At 43.2% G+C, this 7,810-nt stretch overlaps 1 pseudogene; it reads left to right on the top strand.

The window, feature by feature from the left end:
• LOC111177200 (transcription and mRNA export factor ENY2 pseudogene) lies at positions 1–843 on the top strand (annotated as a pseudogene).
• Positions 844–7,810: the final 6,967 nt, after the last annotated feature.

The following is a 7,810-nucleotide window of genomic DNA, read 5'->3' as shown; positions in this document are numbered from 1 at the left end:
TTGCGGAGCACAGGCTCCGGACGCGCAGGCTCAGCGGCCATGGCTCACGGACCCAGCCGCTCTGCGGCATGTGGGATCTTCCCGGACCGGGGCACGAACCCGCGTCCCCTGCATCGGCAGGCGGACTCTCAACCACTGAGCCACAAGGGAAGGCCCCCCATGTTTTCTTTAATCTTAAAGCTTCTCCTGGGGTCTAGGTCTGGGCAGCCAAAGAATGTTGTAGGTAACGGTCATCGGCGCAAGGGTCATTTCGTTGCTGGGAAGGGACGGCCCTTGCCCGCGGTGATGGTGGTTAGCAAGATGAACAAAGATGTGCAGGTGAGAGCAGCAATTAACCAAACATTGATAGAGAAACTGGAGAAAGAGAACTCCTCAAAGAGTTACTGAGAGCTAAATTAATTGAATGTGGCTGGAAGGATCAGTTGAAGGCACACTGTAAAGAGGTAATTAAAGAAAAAGGACTAGAACACGTTACTGTTGATGACTTGGTGGCTGAAGTCACACCGAAAGGCAGAGCCCTGGTACCTGCCAGTGTAAAGAAGGAGCTCCTACAAAGAACAAGAACATTCCTTGCTCAGCATGCCAGCCTCTAAGATTGAATTAGATTGTGTTGTTTTGTGGTTTTATTTCTGAAAGTAAAACTTGCCATAAATTAGGAATCAATTTCCCAAAATGAAATCCTTTTTTGTATGATGGTATACAGTTTTCCGTAATGATGTATACAGTTGTATTGATTTTTTTCCCCTAAATGTGTTATTTTAATAAATATCTCATGAATGAAAAAGAAAAGCTTCTCCTAATTTCTCTGTTGTCTTGCATGTGTATAGTTCACTGTCATCCTTGGAAAGACAATGTTATTGTACAAATGTCACAGTCTCTTGCCTCCTCTGGCTGGATATGTCACCATTCCCCTACTGGGTCCTTTGTAAAATATAATGACCCCATAGTTGTGCCCATAACCAATTTTTACCACTATGCTTAACTTTACTGTGACTCACAGAAAAGAACTCTCAGATCACTTACCACGTTCACATCTTTACCCAGTCTTCTCCTGTCCCTTGCTTCTTCCTGACCCCACTAGAAACAATCCCAAAGGACACTGGGGGGCCCACATGTAACCAATCTGATGCTTATGGCCATGATATTAGTCAAAATGTCTTCACAAAACATTACAATTTGCAAGGTCAGTGCCACTTATTTCTCTTTCCCATCTTCTATACTTACTGACAACCTGTTATAATAAGGCTGATAGCAAATATAATTCTCCTTTATGCAATGGGATTAGAACTTGACATACTTGGATTAACAGAGGGCTCACTCCTCTTCCTACTTGTAAGGTCAATTTGACTGATTGGAAACTCCCATATACTAACCCATGGTTAGAAAATTTTGGTTACATACCTTCCAAAAAAGACTCAACACCTGGAGTACTATGTGCCTCTAAAGGATTTATATTTGTTTGTGGGTGTGATAACTGGCCCTGGGCACATGAATGTTTAGACAGTTGGAGAATGGGAGGACCCTGCCTGCTGGGATATTTGACTACTCTAATTACTATCTTGAAATTGCTCACTGGCTCAAACTCTAGCCCTGATGATCACAGCAAAAAACAAAAACCAAACAATCCATAAAACCCTCTCATTAGTTGAAGACTACCCTGATGAGGATCCCTCTGAATAGGAAGGTAACAGCTGTGTCCATTCTCAGGGATGTGACCTCCCTGCAGGATTCAGAAGCCAATATAACCACCGCCTCAGGGTTTGGGGCTCTTGGCTAGGAGTTGGTACCACTGACCTAGAAGTGATGATGAGAAATCTTACCCAAACCATCAGTAAGATTGCCAGAGCCTCTGCAAGAGCTATTAGGGACCAACAAACATCTCTAGACTCTTGCTTATGTGGTACTTGACAAATGTATTGTTTTAGATTATCTCCTTGCTGCCCAAGGAGGTGTCTGTGCTGTTGTTAATACTGCTTGGTGTACTTGGATCAATACCTTCTCTCAAGGAGAGCTTGAAATTAGTAAACTGTAACCTTGCAAAAATCCTTAAAGGGCCCTCTAAATTTGTGCCCAGAGTTCCTTTTTTTTTTTTTAATTTATTTTATTTTTGGCTGCGTTGGGTCTTCGTTGCTGCGTGTGGGTTTTCTCTAGTTGTGGCAAGCAGGGACTTCTCATTGCGGTGGCTTCTTTTGCTGTGGAGCATGGGCTCTAGGCGTGCGGGCTTCGGTAGTTGTGGCGCACGGGCCTAGCTGCTCCACGGCATGTGGAATCCCCCCGGACCAGGGCTTGAACCCGTGTCCCCTGCACTGGCAGGCAGACTCCCAGCCACTGCACCACCAGGGAAGTCTGTGCCCAGAGTTCTTAATTTTAGTTTTTGTACTATTTTTAGCTGGCTTCCCTCAGAAATAGGCAGGTTTTTTTTTTTTTTTAGGCAGTTTTTTTCACTCTGCTTTCCAGACAATTGTCATTGTCATAATATGTATTATTAATCTTTTTCGGGCTATCAAGCTACTCATGACATGTAGCTGCTTGCTTTAAGTCTACTGCTAATAGCACAGGTAAAATGCTTATGTGACAATTTGATATAATTGATAATACGTATAACCTGTGTCTCCCAATCAGCATCTATCTCTCTGCCTTTTCACTATATCTCATTAACCGCCACAGTGTAGTTAACTAGGAAAATCTATATACATAAAAAAAAGAGGCCTAGCACTGAGGGACATGAGGGATCCAGAGCAGGCAGCAAATCACCTGGAATCAAGGGACAAATATTTTAATCATTAATGCTTTCTATCAAAAGATTTGTGATCAAAATGGGAAATGATGGGGAAATTTTTCACATATTGAGGTATAGGGAAGTCATTTTGGCTTATACATGGTTCACCCTGAACTTTGTGTGAACTAAAACAGCTTGACTCATGGCCTGTCAAATGCAAACAGCACATCTACTTCAACAATTAAGGCAAAGAATGTCCCTTTCAAAGATAAGGATAAATAACTCCCTTTCTATGGCATGCATGTTAACATTCCCTTGAAGATAAAGTTCCCTTCCCAGACATCCGGGTCCTACTGTCTCACTGTATACATACTAAACCTTTCTCTTTTGAAAACTTGAAGGAATGTCCTGTCAATTTGATGTATGTTCTTTTTTTCTGGTGAGGCAGGAGACTGTGCTGGAAACCATGCTTCGATGGAGCAGTCCTCAGAGCTACTGAGAGGCTCCTCCTGGGTTATTTGTCCTCAGCTTGGCTCAACTCAAACTCTTTTCTTTATTATTGATTATTGATTATTTCCATTGACAATTGCAAAAGACTCCAGGTCAGTAGAGGACAAACTAATATTAGTGCCTCCTAAGAAGATGCAATGGGAAATAGACAACATCAGCTATGTAGTGTTATAGCCCCAAATGTTCAACCTAAATCCAGTCATGAAGAAACAGACAGACAAATCGAGATGGTGGGACATTCTGCAAGAAAATTGATCTGGACTCTTAAAAAAAAATCAAAGTCATGAAAGGGAAAAATAAAAGGCAAAACTGTTCTAGGCTAAAAGATAAAAGAGATATGACAACCAAATGCACTGGGGGGTCTTTGATTAGATCCTGGAGTTTAAAAAAAGCCAGTTAAAAGAACACTATTTGGACAGTTTCAGAAATCTGAATATAGGAAGTGTACTAGATAATATTATTATATCTAGTTCCTGTTGGGTGGGAAAATGGAATTTTCTTGGTTAGGATAATGGAATTTTGTTTATGTAGGTAAATGTCCTAAATCTTAGGAGATACTTTTTTTAAAAATGTAGTCAGGACTGAAGTGTTTAATGTTTGCATTTCACCTTTCAAATAGTTGAACAAAAAATTTTTAAGTGTGTGTGTGTATGTGTGTTTGATCCAGAGAATCGGGGCCACTATGAATGATATAGAATAAGGGGTTGGTAATAGGGACTAGATCTCATGCAATTGTGGGTGCTGGTGGAACAGACTGTGCAAGCCCTCTAAACCTGCCAGTAGTTGGAAAGGAGAGATGGACGTGAAGTTGGGGAGAACAAGAACAAACTGAAGCTCACATCTGTCTCCCACACTCTCCAACTTCAATGATGCAGGTGGCCTGCAGGAGAACTGGTGTCCTTACCACAGAGCTGTACACATACTTGGCCTGGGACTCAGAGAAACAAAAGGAGGCGACCTAGCAGGAACCAGGGAGGCTACGGGTCCGGGTGCTGCCCCCAAACCAACAAGGCAAGTTAGCAGGTCAGTGACAACCATATGCCAGCTATAGAAGAGCCTGAGGCCTTTCATCAAAGTGCAAAGCATAAAAAAATGCCTGCTCCCTCCAAATTTTGAGTGAATTAACTTTATTGCCAACCTAACTTGGAACCACTCAGGGGAGAGAATTCTAGGAAACTTGGTTCCAGCTAAGTTAAGATGACACATTACCAAGTAGAGCATGTGTGTGTGTGTGTGTGTGTGTGAGAGAGAGAGAGAGGGAGAAAACATGTGATAAAATATTAACAGTTGGTGAATCTAGGTAAAGAGTGCTGAAGTTTTTTTGTAGATTTGAAATTTTAAATAAAAAATTGGAAGTGGAAAAAGGCACCAGGCCCAGATGGTTTCACAGCTGAGTTTTATCATAGGAAAATGTAGAAAACTCCCAATCCATTTTACTGGCACATCCTTAGTACTAAAACATAATTTTTTTTTAAAAAAGGAAAACTATAGACCATTTTCACTTTTGGGTCTCCCCCCAACCCCCAGAAATAAGAGATTTTGTCACTAGGAATACAGTTAACTTAATTCATTACATAAACACATTAAAGGAGAAAAAACATGGATAATTTTTAACCAGAAAAAACATTATTTAAGCACTGAGTGAGTGCCTATACCATGCTATACACATTAAGAACGCTATAATGGTTTGTACAGTAGAGCTTCTGCCCTTCAGAAACTCACAGGTTTCTTGTAATTGAGTGTTCAACAAATCAGAGGATGTAGAAGCTGAAACTGGGTGCTAAAGTGAAAACAGTTACATTCCAAATGGTGTGGGCTGATGAGGGCAAACGAGGACTCAGGGCTGAGACACTTGAGCTTAGAAATGAAATTTGAGCTCCTAGCCCTTTACAGACAGGAAAACTGAGGCCCAGAGAGAAGAGACTTATTCAAGATCATAGATTGCCCATCCCGCCAGCTCAGCATCTACTTTAATTCCACAGATCTGAAAAGCAAAGGACTAGCAGAGACTATTTTCTAAAACCAGGCTGACCTCACCACCTGCAGGTAGCCAGCAAGAACCACAGGACCCTGCGGGCCAGGACGAGGGCGATGACATCTGTATTTTTCCTTTTGCCCCAGGCTCCAACGTGGCTCAGCAGGCACTGTTACGAATCCTGGTTTTGTTTAGAATTTTGATATTTTGCTCACTATGGAATTTTTGGCCCTAATTTTGATTTTTAAAATATATTGCATTGAACTATTATTTGTCTTGGTGACTGAGGTTTTGGCACCCACCTCTTATACTGTGCACCCTAGACTAGTACCTCATTTGCCTCCTGTTCCCCTCACCTTATACTCCTAAAACTGGGAATCTTCAACCTCATCCTCATTTCTAACCCCCCCAGCCCAGCACTGGCATCTCACCAGGGGACCTCACCTCTTCTGTAAGACCACAGATAAGAACACCCTCCCTCCCTCTCTCCCTTCCTTCCTTCCTTCCTTCCTCTCTCCCTTCTTTCCTTCCTCTCTCCCTCCCTCTTCCTCCCTCCCTCCCTTCCTTCCTTCCTTCCTCCTTCCCTCCCTCCCTCCCACTTCCTTCCTTCCTTCCTTCTTAGTTCCTTTATGCCAGGTGCTAAGTTGACAGGGGGTATCTTTGCTCTTAGGCAGTTGTCAGGTAAGGAGGCATCCAGAAAATAGAATAAAGTGTTACAAGAGCTTTAAATGGCCAAGAGAAGAAGGATTGTGTCGGGGCTCATGGGAGGAAAAGAATCTGGACGGTTCTGTGCCAGTTCCCATCCATACCTGCTGCCTCATCTATGTCTGAACCACAAATAACAAGTTATCAAGTGCTATGTGCCCAGCAATATTCTACAAGCATTGGTTTATTGGATCAATAGACACCCCTGTGATAGAGGTGCCACTTTTACCTTCATGTCCAAATGAGGAAACTGAGGCTCAGAGAGGTAAAGCCCGCATGCCGCAAAAGAAAAAAACCAAAAAAACCCCTGAACTGTAGCTATGTAAGGGACTATCCCTCTGCTTAGGAAATACACACTGAAATGTTTAAGGGTAAAGAACCATGATGTATAAAATCTACACTCAAATGATTCAGAAGAAATTATATACACACATACACAGGCATGTGTAAATGTTTTACATGTATATACATACATGTGTATGTGCGTGTGTGTGTGTCTAAAATCCCATACTATGTGTATATATCTATATATTCTTATTATGTATGTGTATATAGATAGATTCCTATGATATGAAATACAGTTTAATCTGTGTAAAGGATATACAGGTGTCCTCTTTGTACTTTTTTTTTTTTTTTTTTTTTAAGGTACGCGGGCCTCTCACTGTTGTGGCCTCTCCCGTTGCGGAGCACAGGCTCCGGACGCGCAGGCTCAGCGGCCATGGCTCACGGACCCAGCTGCTCCGCGGCATGTGGGATCTTCCCGGACCGGGGCACGAACCCGCGTCCCCTGCATCGGCAGGCGGACTCTCAACCACTGCGCCACCAGGGAAGCCCTGTACTATTTTTATTCTTGCAAACTTTCTGTACGTTTGAAATTATTTCCAAATAAAAGGTTTCAAAAATTGTTCATAAACACGGTGGAATACTGCCCACCATAGAAAGGAGACATGTAGATGCACACAAGATCGGAGTGTGTGCTGAGTGTGATAGGCGGGATGCAAGAGTGCACATTCTATGACAACTCCATTTCTGTGCAGCTTAACAACAGGCCACAAGGGTCTTTGGTGACAGAGATTAGAATAATGCTTACCTTTGGGGGGAGGGGGAACTGGGTGGGTTTCTTGGTCTGGAAATGTTCTGTATCTTGATCTGGGTGGGTGTCATGTGGGTGACTACATATATAAAAAGTATCAAGCTATACATTTAAGATTGTGCAATTTACTGTATATAACTTTTACTTAAATAAATATATAAATAGTAATAATAAAAGATCACTCTAGCTCCTGTGTAGAGACTACCATAGTGGTCCAGACAGTGAGCCATGGCCGCTGAGCCTGCGCGTCCGGAGCCTGTGCTCCACAACGGGAGAGGCCACAACAGTGAGAGGCCCGCGTACCACAAAAAAAAAAAAAAAAAAAAGTACAAAGAGGACACCTGTATATCCTTTACACAGATTTAAACTGTATTTCATATCATAGGAATCTATCTATATACACATACATAATAAGAATATATAGATATTTGGGAGGCTGTGTCAAAGACGGGGGGTGACGGAGAGGGAGGATCAGCCTGGGGGAGCCACAGGTGGATTGAAATGAGAGAAAGAGTGGTCTTGAGGGTGAGCTCTGGTGGACCGACTGGGCGGTGGCACCAGTGACAGAGATGAGAGGTCTGGGAGAGGGGCGGGACTGCTGGAGCCCTGCCCAATCCGCATTTCCTGGGGTCCTGCAGAAGTTGGATTTCCCTTCACAGTGGCATCCTGGTCACCACCAGGGGGCAATGGGTTCCTTTGTGACCGGCACGGCAGCCTGAATCCTGGAGAAGAACTGTCTGCCCCTAGGAGCAGCTGTGGAGCATGGTGCCCGGATGGCCTCTAAGCCACCAGGACACTGTGCCCCTTG

The sequence above is a fragment of the Delphinapterus leucas genome, chromosome 6, assembly GCF_059928025.1.
Source record: "Delphinapterus leucas isolate spDelLeu-1000000601 "Yukka" chromosome 6, BTC_Dleu_Yukka2, whole genome shotgun sequence".
NCBI classification, from domain to species: Eukaryota; Metazoa; Chordata; class Mammalia; order Artiodactyla; family Monodontidae; genus Delphinapterus; species Delphinapterus leucas.
This window is presented reverse-complemented; position numbering and strand designations above follow the sequence as displayed.